General features: G+C 33.2%; 1 protein-coding gene and 1 long non-coding RNA gene across 2 annotated transcripts in view; one reads left to right on the top strand and one right to left on the bottom strand.

Annotated features, from left to right (window-relative positions):
- Positions 1-7,751, bottom strand: part of LOC118199554 (dolichyl-diphosphooligosaccharide--protein glycosyltransferase subunit 4) — a 137,779-nt gene extending 130,028 nt beyond the window's left edge. The window contains exon 1 of the mRNA XM_085824602.1: positions 7,733-7,751. The gene's annotated coding sequence lies outside the window, so the exon portion shown is untranslated. The remainder of the gene's footprint in view (positions 1-7,732) is intronic.
- Positions 1-23,498, top strand: part of LOC118201615 (uncharacterized) — a 212,458-nt gene that overhangs the window by 121,045 nt on the left and 67,915 nt on the right. The window contains exon 2 of the long non-coding RNA XR_015043288.1: positions 7,485-7,569. This is a non-coding gene — a long non-coding RNA (uncharacterized LOC118201615). The remainder of the gene's footprint in view (positions 1-7,484; positions 7,570-23,498) is intronic.

The following is a 23,498-nucleotide window of genomic DNA, read 5'->3' on the forward strand; positions in this document are numbered from 1 at the left end:
TTTCTTCAAATATAATGCAGTATTCTAACATTTGGTGGCAACAGTGTGAAAAGTGAGACGGACATTTATAGTGAACCAACGCAAAATCGCAAAACGAAAACAATAGTTCTTCAGGGACAGAGCCCCTTTAGACTAAAAATAAAGGTATATATTATTAAAGAAATACATCTGTTTCTTTAAAACCGTAATTCTTAATAAATTACTGTAATTTTTGTGTAAAATAAGTATCCCCCCTCTAGAAAAAAAAAAAAAAAAATAACTCGCGTTGATTTTATATAAAACTTCATCGGTTTCAGGCTGGTTCACTTAAGTTTCCCTCTTCAGGAAGAGAAAAAACTGTTTCTAGAACTAATACATTTCATAACATTAAAACATAAAGTTAATAACGTTTAATCTTGAAAGATATGTTCATTCCTTGGGAAAGGTACTTATGTTTGTAAGCATTAAAACTCAAACTAGCATATATTTCATCCAGCAAGCTCAGCTACAGTTTATTGGTTATGCTCCAATTTCATTCATCTCACGTAAAAAGATACCCTTCGGCGACTGGGAAAAGGGGGCTGGAAAAAAAAAATTAAATTTAATCCTCTCTCGCAACTCGATGCCACCCTCGTCACTCCGTCCTTTATAGTGTCTCTCAGATGAAATTCTCTACGCGATGAATCATGTTGGCAAAATACGTGTGCTTTCTGTAAAAACTTATAACTCCTCTACGAGGATGGGTAAAGTATTTCAATTCATAGTTCGTCGGCCCCTGTCGTCCCTTAATGGTATCCATGCTAGTCGGGGAAAAGCTTGATTTTATTGGACGGGGAGACAGCAAAGCATGCGTATGAGTGCAGAGAATTCAGCTAATTACATTAGGATTCTGTGAATTGGAAATGGCCCTATTAGATGCAGCCTTCGTGCGTGATGTAGTGTTTTCATTGGTGAGTCCTTCGTCCCCAGCTGTTATGAGTATAGCAGTCACCCGGTATGAATTTTCTGCTGCCCGAAACACTATGGGAGGACACGTGGAGCAGCAGGTATTAAATTAAAATATTTTTGTGTATGTTTGGAATGTTGGATTGCGTAAATTGCTTTTGTTTGAGTGGTATCTCTAATAAGCTGGGATGGGTTTTCCAAGAAGGAAACTCGATGTAATTATACAACAGCGAAGCTTAGTCGTAGATGTTCTTTCCTGTACAATCTTGCTAGAGATTGAATTTGGGGATACTTTGAAAATATGATGCAAAAGAGAGAGGGAAAATATTGTCTTTAAGCTGAAGAATTGTGTCTCGTAAGAACTTGTGTTGGTAAATAAACAAAGGTACATTTGTTCCTTTTTTTTTTTCCCCCCTAGTCTCTACATTTTATCCTGCTTTGATTTACCATGTTCAGTCCCTCCAGACAATACTGAGACTACGTCGTCTGCAGAAACTAACACGGTATTGAGCAAAAAATGGGAACGAAAATGAAATAATAGCTACCACTTACTTACCACCAGCTGAGTTGTACCGCCTGTTATATGACTCTCAGCATTTGTACTGAATTGGTGGAGCATTCTATTATCGCCAAGCCTAGCCAAAAATCTGTATAAAATGTTAAAATTTAATTAAAAATTAAATAAGTTTGCAGCTGAGTTTATAAAGTTACTTCGGAAGATGGGTATTTGTGACCTGTGGTTATTAAAGACACTCTGTCAGGACTGACTGTGCTAAACGATTTTTTTTTTTTTTTTTAGATTTTCGAAGTTTATTGCCAGGTAGCCTATGAGAGTTTTAAGTTCGTATTTGTGGTCCTAACCGTTGCGATATGCCTACATAGGAGGGTGAAAATAGGAACACGATTCACTGTTAGTGTGCTCTTAGGAACCGCTCCGAAAAACGTATATCCGAAGGATTAGCAAAAGCACTTGATTTACCAGCTAGGACCACTGAGCGAAGATATGTCCGTTGGTCATCTTTGCTAGAATTTTATCCTACATCAGGTCGAGGTTGACCACACTGGGCCAAATGAATCGATAAGATATCATTTAAAGTGGTTCGAATTACTAGTTCAGCAAGCGTATCAAGTGACAGTTGTAATACAGAATTATAGCAGTGCTCCGTGTTGACAAGGTGAGCATTTCAAAACTACCAAGCTTCCACGAAATCATGGGTAATGTCAAAGGCTATTTATAAACCATATTTTCATTCAGTATGCATAACGTTTAATTGGTAAATACCACCGTTAGATAAAGTAATCAAAGTATTCTGGCGATGTATTCCCAAGCAGTGCTTTCTCACTATCTATGGCAGATATAAAAATACGTGAGAGAATCTAATGTTTCAATCTATCTTAAAGAAATGATAACTTAATTAATAAACATTATGTCTGTAGTTCTACATGCAATTAAGACGGTGATAAAAATTCGTCGAACCATTCATCCTAATCTTGCATACGTGTGTGTGCTTATAGTCTGTACTAGCTAAAACGTATTTTAGGGTGTTATATTATAAGGTATTCTTTTGCACACCTTAAGGTATGTTCTCTCTCCTTCGTGGTGTAACAGTTAGCACACTCGGCGCGTATTCGAGAGGTCCAGGTTCGAATCCTGATGAGGGCATTGCTTATTTTTCATGTTTCCTGCTTCAAAATAATCTAATGACCCTACAGTATTTTCTCCATTACATTTTAGTGTTCTTCGCAGTCTGGAAAAACGACGTACCTAGAGCCAGCAGATTTTTAATACATGTAATCCTCCAGCCAAGCTTGTGAACCTCGAGGCCCGAATTTTTAATTTTTAATTGGTTTTTTATGTATTTCGTATTTTAAATAAATTTAGTAACTTTGTAATTAACCAACTGAGCGATTTGGAAGACAGAAGGGGCAACACTGTTCGAATTAAAACATTTTTATCTCTGACGCTTCAGACGGTAACCATTCTACAAAATGTAGTAAATATTTCTCGTTTATTTCCTACTCCCCAGTGTGTTCCCATTCAGTAATGCCTAAGATATTTTCAGATTTAATCTGTAAGGTTAGTGAGTAACAAACTAAGCGTTTTAAAGGCAATAAACACAGTTCTTACTTTTTAATGTGATTGTTTTAAAAAGGCATGCATTAAAATCACGAAACATCTAATCAGAAATATTAAATATTTTTATAAGATTAAATTAGCTGGACTCATTAAAATCATTATATACTTTTTCATTTGTATGATAAATATTTTAGGTGGCTAGGTTTTAAAGAAATAATATAGCGAATATAAAAAAAAGTGTGACAACCCCTAATACTTTATCAGGAATATTGAAGTTAGGCTGTTTTTAAATATTTTGTGATCTTGCTGATGATTTCATATAGCTTAAATTAGAAGAACGTGATATTTAAGAAATTGAGTTAAACTCTCCAAAAGTTAATAAAAAGACAGAAAAAAAAAAGTTTTGTAAATCGGCTGACTATGAAAACTGAACATTGATATGATGAACTGAGGAAAAACTGAAAGAAAAAACAATATAAAAATGAATACCAACACTTAAGGTATCTGAACACGTTGAAAAGGCCAATTTTCGCAAAAAAAAAAAATGGCAATTTTCTTTTATTCGTTCATTGGATAGATTGATTATTTAGCTTTCCAAAACTGGTCTGCTTTTGTTTCTAGGTTAATTAGAAACTGAGATATTAAGGATTTCATAAAGACGCAAAAACCGGAAATGGGCATTTAAATCACCGAAAGTGCGCATTCAAAGAGTTGAAAAGAGCTAGAAATGGACATAAATAATTTATCTTGTAAATGTAATGTAAAGACTTTTAAAGAGAGGGAATTAATAGAATCTTATATGTAATCTGTGCAGGAAAATGAAATTATTTCCAATAAAATGCAATATTTTTATTAATTACCTGTTGAAAGCGTTATGTCCTCGCTAGCATATGAGTTTGACTTGATTCGACACATTGCATACTGCAGTTAGATTTATCTTAGTCTTTGATTATTTTTAATAACATTCGAGTTAAAAGTATAATAAAGGGTGATAAAAAAATCGAAGCAAAATGCGTAAGAAACGTGTTGCGAAGGAAATAGAGAATAATATTAATAAAGCAATTCCCATCGAGCGAACTAAAATTAAAATGCTTCTCATCGGCAGGAGATGTTTTTGAAAGTGATTTGTGACGTAAAATATATTTATATTTAAGTAGTGTCACCAAATATGAACGCGTAAGTCATATTCAGAAGCCCCGTTCCAGAGTTAGAAAATTGAAGGGAAAGCAAAATTATCTTGATGGAGGAGTCAATTTCGCTTACTAATGATGTCTTTATTGACAAATTTCAAAAATGGAGTTAGAATCAGGAACAATGAATGGAAAGTGCTGTAATTGCTCCATTTTTTTCACACTTTCTCTAGTGCAAATCTACCTATACATGGTCAGTGCCCAGATGGACCAGACATTTTTTGTAAATATCAGTTACCTGTATCAGTTAGAATAGTGTATACAAACAAATTCAAAGGACTGGCCCAAAGAATGTAATTAATATTCTTCAGAAAGTATATAAAACTATGTGAGCAGCAGTTCTTTTAAAAGTGCTTATAAAAAAGGAAGACACAAAATGCAAACAAAATTTTAATGACATTTTTTGGAAATTTATACAGATGGTTGCCATTGTGGAATTACAAACTCTTAAATTGGAGGCATATATAGCTGTTATACACTTTAACAGAGGGCTTTTAGGCTTACTAGATATTTTAAATTATATAGGTATGCAACATGGTGAATATGCAGTCGAAAGATTTAGTAAGCTCGACATGGAGCGAATGAGTAAATCAAAATGTCACTCACTACCCAGAGTAAAAATTGCCACAAAAAACAAATAGGCTGAATATAAACAGAAAAACAGGTAAAGTTGAACAAAAGGAAGGTATAACCTATAGATATAGGGAGGTTTAGGTATCTGGGTCAAAATTTAATAATAAAAATAAAGCATTTTAAACTTTAAATGTATTTTTCTCAAAATCTGTTTTTTCTGTAAACCGGCTCACTTGGTGCAAGATAAATCAAATTATTATTACTTTATTTTTATGAAACATTGTATGCTTAATCTATATATAATTATCTAGGGAATGACATACCAGAATATTTATACGTTGAATATTTTTGGAATTGTGGCTTGTTGTTTAAATAATAACATCGTGAATTTATCGAAAATGTCATAAAAAAATTTCAAAATTCTGAAATTTTTTTACTATTTAAGATATTTTTAAATCCCTATGTCATTCCCTAGGAAAAAGCATGTAATTTATTATTCTATGACTTTTTTTAATATAACTTTAATATTTTTTCGTATAGAATGTTTCAAATTGTTTTAAAATTTGCTTAAAATTTCACGTAAATTTAATATTTTTTGCAGGATAATAATAGAATATATTACATTTTGATATTGCATAATTAATCTCTGTAGATAATAAATGAGAAAATTTGTTTATAGTGTACTTATACTGCTTTTTTGAAAAAAAGTGCTCCGAACATAGTCGGATACCTTAACACTGTTTGGGGATTCTAAATATATGCTGCTATATAGCCTTTAAAAATTTAGTGATATTATTGTCGAATTGTATGTACCGTAAGTGCGAAGAAAGCGGTGCCTAATAATAAAGTTAAATAAGCGAGAGCAGAAACTTAACAGATCCTTTGGTGCAATGTTAAAATCTGAGTGGTAAAGTCGCTGAACACTGGTAATTCAGTCCGAGGTTCGATTCCCACGAACAGGCTGACTGTTTGGGCGTTTTCCTGGTTTTCCTCATGTGTAACGTGTATACGAGCCAGTTTTCCTTCTAAAGTCATCTGCAAAGGCATCCCTTCCCTTAGGCAGATAGATAGCAGTAGTGTGTGCACTGCCGTAATTTCAATAAGCCAAACTCCCCCCCCCTCAAAATATTTCAAGACCGCGGATACAGGAATACAACGTTGTAAGTAGCTTAATATGTTTATAATTTAGCGAATTTTCTTCCAATCAACAATCAATCATCCAGTTATGCTGTTGCCGCTTGTAATTGGTCAGAATTCCATTATGTTTTGAGATTTGGAAATCTTCGATTTTTTCTGTCAAAATTGAGCTCTTTCTTGACTGCGCGGTCGGCTTTGGGTTTGGATTCTAATCTGAATAAATTTTGAGGTATACGCAAGTCAATCAAAATCTTGAATTGTTTGTCATAACAGAACTTGAAGTTAGTGTAGTATGGCCCTTTGAATAATAAATTGTAGCAGTGATGGATCTCAGTTTCCCCTCCTTAAAAATATCGCCTTCTTGCAGAAAAGAATGAAATTTTTTAATTGAATGAATGCAGCCATTTATTTATTGTTACTAGTTCAAAAGCTGAAAAACAGAAATAGGAGATTTGATTAAATGGGGGCTAAGTAATTCGGATTTTTTTAAACAAATCATTTTACTAGTGAGGAAAGTTAGCGTTTTATTTGTAAAACAGATATATATCAACAGCCGTCAGCATGATAAGAAAAAATTCGCCCCAGCCAGGAAATTTTTTCTTTTAATGAAAAAATCAAAAATTGTAAATTTATGGTTTGAGCTTGGTGTCATTATCGGTATCATTATAAGGGCACAGCCCCGATCCTCCTAGCCGGCCGTATAATCGAAAAATGGGGCTGGCCAGAAATATATGTATATATATATATAAGAAAAACATATTGACTTTAGTAACAAACTAAGCGTTTTAAAGGCAATAAACACAGTTTTTATTTTTTTAATGTGATTAGTTTAAATAAGCATGCATATATATCCTAATATACATATAAGTTAAAGAAAAATTCCTAGTTCGTACGCCAAAAAATTGCTTAAATACTATGGTTCCGTTGACAATATTAACATAAATAAAGTACAATGAAAGGTGTAAATATAAAAGATTAACTAAACAATATAAACACTTGAACATTTACAAATAAAATTCAATACTAATTTTAAGTAATATGCTGATCAAAGTAAGGCATAGCTCATCTATAGACTCAGCTATAGAGATTCAGCTCAGCTTTTCGTATTGAGAAACTTTTAAGAAATCAACTTTGCTCTTACCAGGATTCCGAGAATAGATTTTCTAATCGCAAGATGAGCATGCTAACCATTTACATCACAACAGCCCGCACGGAAGAATGCGGTAACATTTTATAAAGATACAGAAATTTCATTGATTACAAATGAAAAAAAAAATTTTTTTTTTTAAAGTGGTTATAAAAAATTATTGTCCTTTTCATAAATTTTGAGAGGTCTTTTATAAAAGTTATATGGTTGTCAATATGGGATGTGGTTAATAACTTACTTTTACAAAATCAAAAAATAAAAAAGTGGTACATCTGTAAAAACTCTGAAGCAGTAAAAATTGTTTTTATACTTTTCAGTTCTAGTTGTCCTTTTTAGCAAAAAAGATTTTATAAAATTAACTGAATATTTTTTTGTCTCTTATAAATATACTGTGTATAATTTGCCTATATTTTAATAGTGTGCATTTTTCTTACAGGTCACAAAGTACAATAAGGATTAGCTATTTAAATGTGTTGCGTTACTGAGTCCCATAAGGATTACAATCTCCTTAAATATCGCAAGTAAGTGTGTAAGAAATATCCAGTAGTAGAATAAAACCAAAATGCTTCTAGAGAATTTTATTCAAATACTGTGCATCTGTCGCATATGTGATTTGGTGTTGGAAAAGCGTTAGTGAACTATGGCTTAGATTTATTAATTATAGCAAAGCAAGAGGGAACTTGCCTAAGGTCTTGAGGCTTTCGTGGAAGATGTATAAGGAAAGCTCCATCGATTTATTTAAAGGCCCGTCCACACGAGGACGCTCCCGACGTAGTTGACGTAACTTTTTTGACGCCGGCGTAAATTCGTAAGACGCAGAAGACGTAAAACTGAGTACTCCTGTTCAGCTTTTTCGCCCGCGACGCGCGCGTATAGCCAATAGCCGACCGAGTTCTTATCACGTGTCATAATCAGAAAACCTTCTTGCTTACCCGTTTCAATATGGCGTCAGAGCCACACAGAGATGAGTTTTTGCTTAGAAATATAACTGTATACAGCAATAAAATAATCAGCATTGTTCACGCCCTCTTCAGATTTCTCAAACCGTACATATTATTATACATTTAAAATTCTCATTAAAGGGGGAAACTGTATACTTATAAAGCAATGATCCGACCAGTATATCCATATGCTTCACCTATTTATAATACTGTAAGTAATAGGAACATAAATAAATTACAGTTTCTACGAAATCAAAGTTTCTGCCTTACAAAATTCTCCGTAATTATTATAAATATTGGCTATATCATGTGTAATAAAAAGCTCTATAAATATCCCAATATTAAATACACCAAAAACTAACTTCAGCAATATAATAACTTCTAAAATAAAGCAGTTGACTGTGAAAGAGTATTCAATAAAATACAGTTACGAAATTTTGGAGGAAAGTTACAACTTGTGTCATACAGCAATCATTTATTGAAGTTTAATTAAATTACCTTTGCAGCGACTTCTACTTGTTACATTATTTTTCACAAACACTGCTATCACGGATAGCTGAGTGGTCAGCGCGCTGCTTTGGTGGCGGAGGAATGGAAAGGTGGCAAGTTCGAACCTCACCCGTGACGGTATAATTCAGTTAGAATTTCTCATTTTGAAACGTGTTTCTTATATTTAATCATGAATTATTATTTTCATTTCTTATTTTATTCATTATTATTATTGTTTTTAATTTAGTTTAAAAATGTGCAGTGCAAATAGAAATTCTTATGTAAAAATATATCTGCATCTCTTTATACTATATCTTCTATAAATTCTCTCTTTATTTTTACTTTATTGAATATTTTATCCTGCACATAATTTCTCATAAACTGTCCAAAGTTTAAACCTCATTCTAAATTCAAAAATAAATAAAAAGGAAAAACAAAAGACAAAGGGAGAGCGAGTTAAAAAAATATGAAGTTGGTTTTATTATATGGTGGATGGTGTATATAAAGAGAATTAAGTAATTTAATTCTCTTTATATACTGTATTCCAAACCAATTTTATAAATCCTAATTTTCATACGATATAGAATCTGCAAGTCTGTCAAACTGGTCGATACTCAGCCTGAAGGAATTAAAAATCAAGTAATATACCCCCCTCCCCCCAAAAAAAAATTAAGTCAATTCCTACAGAGGTCCACAAAGAAAAGTTTAAAAATAAAAAGATAAATAAATAAAAATACAAACATAATTTTTTTAAATTAAAAATTTTAAAAAATTTAATATGTGAAAAAGCTGTATTAACATCAAGTGTCATTCACTGCAAGTTTAAAAAATTGTATTTAAACTTGAGTGGATGAATAAAAAGCATTTTATGTACTGAAAATTTGAACAAGATATAGGAAGAGTGTGAGCTAATAGTAGGAATTTAATAATTCCAGATATTCCTTTCGCAAACAAGGCAGTAAAAAAAATTTAAAAAAAAAAAAAAAACTCTTTGAACAGGTCGCTCTAAATAAATCTTTCGGACCCATTCTTGCCATTTTTTGCGGTTTTGCCTCTGCTTAATAATTGCGCATAATAGTAAAGTTTCAGCTATTAAAAAAAATCATCTGATTCATACAACTTGCCGCAAACATACAGAAGAACAGCGAAGTAATAAGATACAGCTCTGTTGACGCTATATTACAGCGTCACGTGATTTTTGCGCTAAATAATTCTATTGGTTAAACGCACTCTTCGCAAGCGTACTCGTTTGGACACTTTTACGCTGGTAACGTAAAAGCGCGTTCGTCAGCTACGTTTCGAGCGTACTCGTGTGGACCGGTCTTTACTCGTGGGGAAGAGTGCTTCCCATAAGCAGGCCATTTAGTCGCTAGAAAACTACCCGGTTACGAACTTCTAGTTTCTTGACTATAACCAACACTCCCCTAGACTGACTAACAAATTTAGAGGGTGCTGCTATTGCCAGTGTGAATTGGGGTGTGCTCCAGTGAAAAAAAAAAAACTGATAAGGGTTCTGAGACATATTGTGGTAAATACAATCATGAATAGCAGTGAAACGATTTAATGCTATGAGAATTGGTAAAAATGTTTTTGGTCTCTGCTGAAAATTAAAATCTGCAAAATAAAAATAACATCAAAAACTTCTAAAGTGCTATATAAATGAATGCGTGTAGGTAATTGCTGTAACATCTCATTGCATCTCTAAATTACTTTAACTGAAAACATAATTCAGTTTGTCACATCAATTTAGCATTCGATTATTACCTTCTAGAAAATGAATCCTCTTTACCCAATTTTTGCAAAAAAAAAACGACTTAATTGAGCCCAAGGTAACCAGTTATGTCTTCGATCGGAAAAGGAGAAAAACAAACAATGATCTCAGCGCCTCCTGCCGGGAAGCAGTAATTCACGCGGAAGCCTAGACACCATAGTAACAGAAGGTGGATAAAGTGCTTTCCACCAATCACGTTTGTGGAAAGGAAACCGCGTTGCCGATCCGCTGCTCAAGGATAACCTGGAGTGTAATGCCCTTGCTTTTAGATACCTGTCACTCTCGTCCTATCTACAAGCAAACAGTTCGTCCCTACGTGAAACTGAACGGTATTCGATTGCCGCTCTGTTATTAAAGTTAGGAACAGTCACTTTATGCAATGAGCGTGAATATCGGATAAGTCTTAAGGATCGGATAATGGGATAAGGGACTAATAACTAGTTTTTAGGATTATGAAATGAAACGGAAACTATAATTTAGGTTTCTGGTTTTAACCATTATCCACTTATTTCTACCCAAGTCTCTTAAACAGTGGGATAATAATTAAATAATCAAATATAAAGATTTTATTCTTTACTACCCGAAGAGCAGTAAGTTCTTATTTTAATTTCGTTCAGATTGTGTCTGAGCCGAAAATTTAAGCAACAGCGAATCTTCACGGCAAAAGATTTTTCATTTACGTACTTTCCGTATTTATTAGTATAAAATAAAATGAGCGATGCTGTAATCAATCACACTGGTCCACGGCTATTTTGGTAACATTAAATGCTGAAACAAAGTAAAATCAATGTAATTTAACTAATTTAGTGTAAAATGCAAGATTTTAATTTCAAGTAAAAGCCAAAGAGGTTCATTAATAGTTTATTACTTGCCATTTGTTACACAAATGTTCTTTATAAGATTGTTCACATTCATGATGTTCTCGAAAATTAACTGATGGATTTTGTATTCCTAATCATAAAATGCCAAGTGCATTTCTCATCTCTGGGTTAGTACGAAATTTGTCAGTCGTAACTTGTTTTTCCAAAAGTTTCTCATGTGTTTGGATCTATTTGAAAATGCGTCGTAGACCATATTTTGCTTGTATATGCATCTTTTTGAAGATCCTGTTCTTGATCATTGATTAAAAGAAAAGTCATCTAAAGTAAGGTCAATGCTTTTACGTCATTGCTCAGTTTGACTGAAAATCGTTGAATAAAATGCGATCAGACATGGGTAATATTTATATTACGAATGCAAGAATTTTATTTCAGAATGCAGTAAGATGCGACCTGTTCAACTCGCTATCATCTCTGTATCGTTCCAATTTTAGTACATGTACTGCCGAAACCACGGGGAAAAAAAAGTACAGCATTTCCGAGAATGACTGGTGTGATTTCAGGAGGTCTGTGTCAAATATGTGTTAGTGAAACAGATTGAAAGTTCATTTATTTAATTACGTTATAGAGACACTACGCCACTTTGAAGCAGGAGAGATGAAAAATGAGCAAATTTTATGTATATTATTTATATATGTTATGTATTTTCAGTTTTTTATACTGAAGATATATAACGTTCTTACAATAGTCTAAATGCATGTCCATATAATATCCTATAAAATGTACGGTTATTTCACTAGGCAATCTCTACTTGTATACCATGTTAAACTTTAAAAAGCCCTTTTGGGCGATCTTTAAAATATCAACCTTTTCAATTTTAGTCCGAAGGGGCTTTGTTCCTGAGGGACTATTGTTTTCGTTTTGCGATTTTGCGTCGAATCACTCTGAATGTTCGGTTCACTTTTCAAACTGTTGCCACCAAATATTATCGCCCTCTATATTTGATGAAACTGAATAATGAAGAATCTGAATAAATTATGTATGTTTCTCGCATTGTGGTAAAACAAGGGTACCTAGAGTCATCCAATTTTGAATGACGTAATCCTACTGCGAATAAGGGCATCTGGAAATCCAAATTTGGAATTTGTTTTATTATCGATTTCATACTTTGTAAAACTTTAACGAAAATTTTATTAGCAAACTCAAAGATTCCAAAGCAAGCAATGGCAACGTTGTACAGAAAAAACAATTTATCTCCAGCGCGTGAGACTGTGTATCAGAAATTCTAAACATATCCTCAATTTAAAATTATTTTCCGATATTGCTCTTGAACTGAATTTTTTAAGTACGGAAAACATGGTATTTAATAAATGAAGGTAACACACAAAATGTTAAAAAAGGGGGGGCCTCTTTGTACGTAATTTAAAATCTGAAACATTTCAGTTTTTTATTATTATTATTATTATTATTTGCTATTTTTATTTCACGCTATGCAAATTTTCCTTGCTAAACCAAGTAATTCCAGTTATGGTCATTTCTTAGGGAACATTTTAATTCAATTTCTTTAATAGTTGCGTGTTGTAATATCTGGCATTGAATTTGTTACCTTTTAAAAGTCTTGTTGTTACAAACAGCTGTCTATTACATTTTGTTCTGCGTGTCACCTTACATTTACGCACTCGCATGTTGACTTCGTCTAGTGAAATTTTCAACTTAAAGAGCATTGTTGAAGGTCGTCGTTCGTTATACTCTTTTAAGTATCATTTGAAATCTTTCATGGTTCCTATTAGAGTCTATTAATAAAGTGAGTTTGAAGCACTTATTTGTTTGCTGGAAATCAAGGACGTTTTCCACTTTGTAAATGTTATCTTCATTTATGAGAGAGGGAAAACCTAATAGTTTTAATGAATAATACATTGAATTTCCTTATTGGTGTGTTATGATTAAGACATTGCGCATCACAAGGATCATTAAGTTCAGTAAATGTACCATGAAAAGGTTATCATTTTTTGTTGCCGAATTTCTGTAATTCGTTACCATTTTGTCCAAAATATCGTGTAATTAGTATTTCAAGAAAATGCTTCAGTTAGATATAAGTATATTGATTTCATGCACAATGTTGTTATATAATATGAAAAAGATATGTATTATGTTATGCTGAAATTATTAGTTGTTATTCGTTAATATTTTATTTGCTGATATGTTTTTGATTGTTATTTGTCGCCAATATGTTCAACGATCAGATGTGAATAATATCGAATTATCTTTTAAATGTTTAAGTTTGCTTTTTATACGAATGATGTTCGTTTAAAATTTTAAAATCTCGTTATTATAAGAATCTGTATTGCTATCTGCAGAAAGTTGCATATAAATCTATCTTTCATCTGTTATTATTCAGCGAAAAACCAATCGAAGAAAATCCCTTCTGTAAATGTCACTTACTATATTGCTCCACGAAATTAGAGTAATGGTAGTTTTGCTTTAATGTCACGCGCATTGTGGCCACTCACGAATGCGGATTTTCCCTTTTGATCGCTACGCGGTGCAGTTTGCTTAAAATGCCACCGACGTTTTTAATTTTAGAAATTAAGCCCTGCCAATAGAATAAAAAATGCTTAATTTAGATTATTATCATATGGTTCATGTAGCATGTATGAATACAATAGTGTTTAGTTGGTATTTATACATGTTACGGCATAACCAACGTTAAATGAAATATAATAATAATAATTACTTATTTTTACAATGCTGCGCCTATTTTTACAGTACATTTTCTCATACATTTGGAAGTATGGTTCAATAATTTCTTAACGTGAGTATAATGGGATAACTCACCTAGTGATTCGCGACGCTGGAAGAAATGTTTCCGGGAAACTTTCACCGTTGTTTTAAACGGAAAGGTCCCTAGTTGAAATCATTCCACTGGAAGCGAAGTTCCAGCTATACAGGGTGTATCAGTACACCGGTAACACACTTTCAGGAGAGAAAGAGAGTACACCTAGACAATGGGAAATCACATAGCAGTGCATGGTCGGAAACGCTTTCCTGGTGCGGTAGTAACAGCACAAAACACAAAAGAGGAAGGACACAAACAGTCAGGCAAAATGTTTTTTATTATGTTTAGTACAGCAAAAGCGAACAAATACAAACAGAATCGTCATTAAAGAAGGTGTTCGAAATTACGACCTCGAACCGTGATGCAGGCCTCATTCCTCCGGCGCATGGAAGATCTGCATCACGAATGGAAGATCACAGGTAAGATGTTCCTACATTATTGTCCGGGTCTTAATTTCGAACACCTTCTTTGATGACGAGTGTTGCCTCTTTACGTTGTTTTTTCTTTGTTTTTGCTGTACTCTGAAAAATAAACATGTTTTCGCACGCCGTTCGTGTCCTTTCTTTCTTGATTGTGTCGTCACTACCGCGCCAAGAAAACGTTTCCGACCATGCATCGCTATGTGATTTTCGATCATCTAGGTCTATTCTGTCTCTCCTGAAAATTTGTAAACGCTGCTCTGATACACCCTGTATATGCGATCTATTTAGCAACGCTGGCGAAAATGTTTCGCTTGCAGCTTTTTCTTGTGTAAGTCGAGCTGTCAGATATCCCGAAAGCGAAGATTCGCGGAAATGTTATGTGTTCAAGGAGCCAATGAGAAGCAAATAGCTATATATAAGACCATCCTCGAAAAATTTGATTGAGTTTTTAAAACAAACTTTTATTTCTTCATCTGATTAATGCAAGTATTACGCCATACGTGTTTGCAGATATCATACCAAATCATTTCAGTTTACGCTACGCTACACGCGTGTTGATGGACTCATTTTCTTATTCCGGGGAAAACAAATTACAAACAGTCAACTTAAAATTTGTAAGTTTTAGGCTTATTGTTTGTAACTTATATCCAGAGTACACAAGTATCATGCTCTTTTTATACGTAATACTGCTTTTGTTTGATCAGGCTAATTACTGTAAATGCTTTGAGAAGTATAATCTTTACGATTTTATTATGGTACTGTGTTGTGATTTTTAATTATTAATTTGATGCAGTGCGAGTACAAAAATTACCAAAACAAATTCAATGCGTATTCAGTCAGTGCCTGCAAATCACATTCGAATGGCATTTAATTTAAAGGACATTGTTGCAAAGATTTGGGCACTCAGAGGAGAGAAACAGAAAGGACGCGATGACCACTAAAGGATATTTTACAAGTTTGCTTTCTTTTACGAGTATACGTGTTTTCGTAAAACCTAAATTAGTACCGATTAGGAAAAGTGTCGTTCAATTGTTGTTTTATGAATTATTTCAGAAACGCATGATTAGGTACGGTAAAGTATGGGTTTAAAGCAGTTTTACTCGGTATTTTGATTGTTTGCGGTAAACTATACCATAGAAAATGTTTTCACTCTCTGAGGTTAAGCATACTATCTTACTTAAAGACTTTGCACATCACCCAGAGCAGTGTAATTGTTTTAAATTTTCGGCATTACACCATGTAAGCATTATCAGATCATTTGATAGATATAAATCTACATCGTAAGCCGTTTTCGAATCCCCTACTGCACACCGCAGCACCTTCGCTGGCATCCCTTTTACGATTTGGAGTGTAATTGCTTTTCAGTTTTTGAACGTGAACATCATGTTTATTTTTGCAAACTATGGATTTGTCGAGATCGGCTTTATAAATTCGTCAGACTAACAGGGAGATTTTAATCTGTATAAAAATAAGTAATAGCTCCCCTGCTAAAAATGCCCTGTAGAAACCCATAAAATTTTTTTACGGTGAATTGGCCTACGGGTACCCGTACAGCTCTGAGGGTACCCGTAGGCCAAATCCCCGTAAAAACCCATAGACAGAAACTGTACGGGTACCCGTAGGCCAAATCCCCGTAAAAACCCATAGAAAGAAACCCGTACGGTTGTACGGGTACCCGTAGGCCAAATCCCCGTAAAAACCCATAAAAAGAAACCCGTAGGCCAAATTCCCGTAAAAACCCATAAAAAGAAACCTGCACAGCTGTATAGGTACCTGTAGGCCAAATACCCGTAAACAGAAACCCGTACGACTGTACGGATACGAGTAGGCCAAATCTCTGTAGAAACCTGTAGAACTGTAGGCAGTATAAACAAAATCCCAGTAAAAACCCATAGCCAAAAATCAAAACTTTATATGCATATCCATTGGCCAAATTTCCATAAAAAAAATGGATATTCCGTAGGTCTATGCCTTGTAAAAACCAGTAAACAAAAGCATGTACAGGGACCCATATGCCAAATCCTGTAAAAACCACTACACAAAAATCCACAGACCAATAAAGGTACCTCTTGGAAAAATCGCTGCACAAAACCCATAAACAAAACCAATAGCATTATACTATAGTGGAGTATCCATACATAGAATCGTACATAGAACGGGTATCCATATACAGAATCCCTATAAAAAACAATACACAAAAATAGAACTGTAAATAAAATTTCCATAAAAACATAAACCAGCAGAATTACATAATTAGCACTGAACAGAACTAAATTGCGGAGAAAGCATGTAAAGTAATTTTAAATAAAACTCAATGCGAATAAATAAAAATTTTAAAATATCTAGAAGCCTACGAGCCTGTCCTTAATGCATGTCAATATCTATAAACATATTACAAAATTTTAAACTACCTTTATATAATTCTGAAAATAAAATGAATAGAAAGATAATAACCAAAGTCATGATTCACAACCATCGAATGATATATGTACATGTATGTATGTAAGAAAAATAAGGAATATGCAAAAGATTAAATTAGCAGCGTAAAATTAATTTTCCTTCTCTATTCTAAAAACAGTTTCTTTCTGCACTGCATCATTTCGAGATTAATTCATGTCATATGACTCTTACATAATTTGATGTTGTAAAAGAAACTAAAACTCAAACAGCCAATTGTAATTTTATAGCAGTATTAACTATCAAATATGAGTAAAAATGCATCGAAAACCAAAATTAACTCGGTCTTAATTAAGATTTCACCCTTAACATAACGCATTTGCTTTTTACACTTTGTATTAGCTGGATTGCAGTCTGTCTGCTCCTTGTTTCTTACTACACATTTATCAAAAAAGTTAATTTTTGGAATAGGCATAAATAATGTGCCAACTTGTTTGTGGCTGCAACATATTTGCTGAAAGAAAAGTTAAATTAAATCTACCTCAACTGCCCAATTTCTTATTCATTGTGGATTAGAGTTTCAACATCTCTAAGCCATCAAAATTTTGCTGTTCATTACGGATTCAGCTGCTTGTATTCGACTACAGAATCCATTACATATATATATAATATCATTTCATTTGATGGTTGCGAATCATTACTTTGACTGTATATATATTATTCATTTCATTATAAATATATACATATAGTACTGTACCTCACTGCATATATTTGTATTTCAGTTCTTTAATTGGGAAATTAAACAATTGTATTTAATCACATCAGCTTGTTTAACAATTTGATCCCTAATGAGAAATGTATTGCCAAAGGATGGTACTTTCTAGCATCTGCTTAAATTTTAAGTTACCTACAATGCACTAAACCAAATTAAAAAACAAAACTAGAAGAAACCCAAATTTTCAGGAAGAGAAACATTATTAACAAGCAAGCAAAAAGAATACGGGACTTGCAAATTAGAAACTTAACATAGAGTTCAAATTTAGCATACTTGCTATCCCCTTAAAGCTCGCTTACCAATGATAGTAACACCCTGCAGCTTATTATGACATGCATACACATAGATGTTTTGCGTGGAAGAAAGGATGAATCCAAGAATATAATGTAGTGAAGAAATAATAATATACAAACACTGTATCGACCCCTTATTACAATACTTTGAATGTTACCTGTATCTCTCAAAAAATAAATGAAACATGAAGATAACATATAATAAACTTAATAGTACCCAAAATACAATAAATTAAACTTAATAGTACCCGAAATACAATAAATTATATTGTAACAAAATGAATTTTAAAAAATTTACAAGTTTCAACAAATACCAATTCTTAACGCACAGTTCGGGAATTAAGAAAATATCTCATAGCGTATAATGTTTTATTCCGTATCTCACTTTTAGTGCTATATAATCTTCCACAGATTTTATATAAATAAATTCTATAACATAATGGGTATTTATAGTATATATAGTTCTTGATGTAAAAAAGATAAACTTTCGTACTGTAAAAATTCCATCTATGCGAATAAGTGTGAATATACTCATATACACATAATTATACTAAATAACTAATTTAATGAAACTAAATTCCTATAGAAAAATGGGGAAAGTGTAGAATCGCCCACTGCTTGGAGTGTTTTTAAGAATTGCACATACTCGGTATCCATGTCGACATATTTTCACTTAAAAAAAAATCCCAGAATTGCACAAAAATGCCATTGTGCACTCCTTTGACTTTATTCATGTACACATCGACCTATTTTCACTTAAAAAGTCAAAAGAAAATTGACAAAAATCCAATTCCTTTTACTTTTGTACAAAGTGCCAAATAAATAAGTGGGCGATTCTGCACTTTACCCGAAAAAATATATAAAAATACAATTTACCTATATATATTAATAATTTATTATTACACAAGGTTTTTCATATATCATCTCAAAGGAACATAAATTTAATTAAAGCAATGCATTATTGGAATAAATTTGAGTCAGTGTTTTAGGTGCAAGTTATTTAGATTTCTATTGTAGAAAGAATACTTGAAATAATGTATAGAAATATTATTTTGAACCATAAAAATTCTCAATAGTAAAATTTAAAGTACTGAAAAGGTAGCTATTGTTTTTGACAGTAGATTATATAATATAAAAATACCTCATGCTGAGCATTTTCTGAAATTACTATGCCAAATGAAATTGATATAGTGCAGTATTTAGCAATAACTTTTTGTAAACAAATGTAGCTATATTCGCTTAATTGTAATGACAGTAATTTTAATTGCATTTGTATAAGGCTGTACAGAAGATTTATTTATATGGGTTTTTCATCCGCAGAGAACAACCGGATTCCCTGTGGAAGTGCTTCCGAAAAAAATGTTTAAATATTACTCTAACTATATTTGAAAGCAATGCTATAACAGCGCCCTTATAAGACTCATGATCCAAAAAGCTTTGGTTTTAAATGTCTCATAAAAACGTTCAATTACTTCTGCAAAATTCATACCCACGTAAAAATTACTACACCGAAGTCAATTGATTATACAGCAAAACGTTCCTAAAACAATCAACTCCACAATTCGAGATAATGCCAGTATCCTGTAGCCTGACAAAACTATGAATGATTTTTTTTTTAAGTTCAGTTATTTAATTATTGTCCTGACAAATGTGCCATTATCAGAGGTGGTCATTTAAGAAAATAACCACTATATGAGGTTTCAACTTAATGTAATTTTTTTCAAATAAATAATTCACTTTTTATACTCCCAAGACTAGTACATTTAATATTACATAAATCTTATTCACAAATCTATTTCTATTTCAAAAGCAATTTATGAAAAACACATTTGAAATTTTCTTCATCAAACTAATAATAATGAAAATTAAAGTATGCATAAAAATGATTATATGTGTTTTAACAAAATAGCACAAAATATTTAATGTAAAAATGTGGTTCTAGTCTCATACTTGTAAAGAAAAATAGACCAAAAAGAAAAAACAATGTAAGCTACTATGATCATCTAAATTTTCACATAATTTTAGTAGTGGAAAAAAGATTCCTTAAGCTTGTATGTCTTGTCTACCCCATTCAGTAACTAATAAACACATTAAAGATTTCAATGTTTATTTCATTAATAAAACTTACCTTTTTTGCTCGCGAAATATAATTAGTACATTTTTTAAAACATAAAAAAACGTTCTTTTTGCTCGGCCACATCAAAAAAAAAAATTGAATCATGCAAGATCATTTTTAAGTAAGGTATGCTCAAATTTATTAGTACATAATATTCAAATGATAAAGCATCTACATGAACAAGCTTTAAAAAAGTATTTCTAAACTGTAATCAAAAAAATAAATTTTCCAAAATACAGTTTCAGTAGGATGCAAAAACTATATTTCTGCATCTGCACACTGAACCAAATTATCAAGTCTGAAATTATCACTTTTCAGTCTTTAAGCACATTGTTTTTCAGGTTAAAAGTAAAGATGGAAAATCAATTTCATGCACAGAATCTCCATTTCACAACTAGTCAGTTATCAGCAACGTTCTCTCAAACATTAAACACGATTACACGTGCATGGCTTTAGTTGTATATTCATAGTCAGTGCTGGTATTTTATTATTTATTACTAATTTCTAAACAGTAAAACATAGTAAAATTTGTAATACAGTAAATCCTAGTAAATAATATATTGCATTACTACAACCACGAAGAAAATAACACCACCATCGCACAACAATAAATAGAGCGGCGCCATATTGCTTGTTTGGGAAACTTCTGAGAGTGGGGGAGGGAGGGCGAATTTTTTTTCACGTCAGCGTTAACAGGGAGAAAAGTTTTGCGATTCTGAATGAACTTGTTCGCGTTAAAGAGATGTTGGTTGATACCGGTGTTTATTTGTAATATCAGAAATGTAAGTGTTTATGTGTGTGTATTCAGAGAACCAACTCGTAGCAAAAACCACCTCCCTAAGACGACCGCCTCCGAAAGAGACCAGTATTTCTGAAAACATAAGTATACTTTGGTATTGAATATTCCCTCTGTAAGGCGACCATTCACAAAGAAAATTCTGCAAGAGTGTCTGGTCGCCTTAGAGAGATTCATTCCGTAGATGCAATCTCCCTAAGACGACCACCTCTAAAAGATAAACGTATCTCTGAGAACGTGAGTATCTATTGGTATTGAGCATCACCTCTCTAAGGCGACCACTTGCAAAGATGAATTTTTATTTGCGGCTGGTCGCCTTGGAGAGACCTTGTTGTGTGTGGTGTATATGATTACTGTTATTGTTTCCGAAAAAAAAAATTTTAATCAAATAAATAAGCATATTTAGTAAAAACCCTCTCTAAAACGACCACCTGCGTTTCCAGGTTACTCTGGTGGTCTTAAAGAGATCATATTTTCATTCTGTTAATTTTATTGTTTACAAGTATATTAACGTCAGATAAAAAATAGCATAAACCCATATAAACCAACAGAAGATTTATTATTATATTGATACCAGTAAGAAAACCAGTAAAAGTCAATATAAACCTATACAAACCAGTACAAAGTTCTGCCATTGAATGTTGGTTGTATGGGTGTCAATTGATACCAGTAAGAAAAACCCACAGAGATCAATAGAAACCAGTAAAAGTCAATAGAGACCATCAAAAATTCTATAGGTACCAGTAGAAAGTTTTACTGGTTTCTATGGGTCATTTTGAAACCAGTAAAAAAAACCCACAAAGACCAACAGAAACCAGTAAAAGTCAATAAAAACCCATAAAATCTTATGGGTACCCATAAAAAGTTTTACTGGTTTCTATGGGGCATTTTTAGTAGGGTCGCACAAGGAAAACACCTATAATAGTCCAAGGAGGGGGAAGTTCGTAAGGCAAATTCGCGAAGGATATTGCAGATTACAGATATCACTCACTTTATAAAACTCAATTACAATAGCACGATTCTAAACTGAAATACTTAACTAACTGGGCCTCATCTTCAACGCAGCCCTATGTACGCTCGCCGAACACTTTGGGAAGAATGCGCTTTCCAGAAACTTTCAAAATGTCCCAAAATTGCCAAGAAATCGCCAAATATCAAAGGTTTAGATCCCCCTTTTGTATATTTGAACTGCTGTTCCGTGACTGATGTGAGAAGATAATGTTGAGGAGGATGAATCACTATATTGTGCAACTTTATCTTTTGGTATATGTTTTAAAATTTAAAAATAAATATTGTTTAATATTTATGATTTTGACTGAATCGGCGTATGGATATGAATATATATCAGCACATAAGCATACTCATTACTTTGCAATAAAATCCTAAGAACATTTTATAATGATAATGCGTTCATAAATTTATTTTTAACGGGAATCTTTTTATATGGCCCACCAGCGGCCGAGCGGTAAAGTCGCTGAACACTGGTAGTTCGGTCCGAGGTTCGAATCCCGCGAACGGGCTGGCTGCATGTGCGTTTCGTGGTTTTCCCCGTGCGTACGAGACAGTTTCCCCTAGACACTCCTCCACGAAGGCATCCCTCCCCTTAAGCAGATAGCCCTCGAGGCTTTGCCATAATCGCACACACAATTTTTATATGCTCCTTGCATAAAATTTCCATATTGCGGAGTTTCTCAGTTTGGCCGGTAGACTTGATTTTAATTTCAAAGAAATTAGTTTATGTACTTCTGCATTTTTAATGTTCTGCATATCCCTCGTGTTATTTCTTATTTCCATTTTATGTTTCATTCAGTTTCCAAAAAAAGATTTTGTGATTTCCTGGATCTGATTTTCTGCTGGTCATAGATTTACATATCACAAAAATTAATACAACATAGTTTATCCTCGTTAAATAGAAAAGCTGAAGTTCATGGCCATGGAATTCTGCGTGCGTTTTGCCCAATCCCTTTTATTCGAATCTGACCTTGGTGGAACTCGTTATGATAACTTAAAAAAGTCGTAGCATAACAGTATTTTGTATATACGTATGTCAGCTTAGCATGTAAGTAAAAACTGCTTGTATGACAACGATATATTGTAATTTTTAAATGTTTTGAAACGTTCGTGTAACCGGAGTTTAAAGAAATGCAAGACTGATTTTCTTGAATTTATTGCACTTACGTAGTGGAGATATTCCTGTTATTGGATCCGCAGTCCTTGTAGGCTCTGAACGCGTTGTCTGCCAAATCTGCAGGCGTACAAAACGTGTATCAGGCGTAATTTTGTTGTCTGAATTATTCATGAGTGCCAAACATTTTCTGAAATTTGTAAATGCATTCCTTGGGAGTACTTTCTTCCTCAGTAAATTAATTCATCATATGCTCGCTGTTGGTTGAAGTCTGGATATTTGTCGCCCAATTCTTTTAGGTATGAGTTTAGTAGTTGTGCGCTTTTGCCAGCTTCACATTTTTTATATATAACTGATACGTTATTAATGGCCTGCCATCGTCATATGTGGCCTAGAATCATCTGAGACTGATTTCTGGCTCAACCAGCAGAATCAGTTCATTTCACTCTCTTTCGTGACTCTCAAATTTCTCCGCCCGCATTGGCCAAGTGTCTAAGATCGCTGAGTAGTTGGACTCAGGCCTCGATTCCTGGTGAGCGGGGTGGCTGCGTGAATGGTTTTCCTAATCGATGAATACGAGTTAGTTTCCCTTGAAAGCCCTTACCGAAGGTATCCCTTCTCTTAGACAGATAGCCTTCATGTGCTTTGCAGTATTCAAATAACCTAACTTC

This window comes from Stegodyphus dumicola, chromosome 1 (genome assembly GCF_044657685.1).
Source record: "Stegodyphus dumicola isolate Sdum_Otavi_A_Nest chromosome 1, ASM4465768v1".
Taxonomy (NCBI): Eukaryota; Metazoa; Arthropoda; class Arachnida; order Araneae; family Eresidae; genus Stegodyphus; species Stegodyphus dumicola.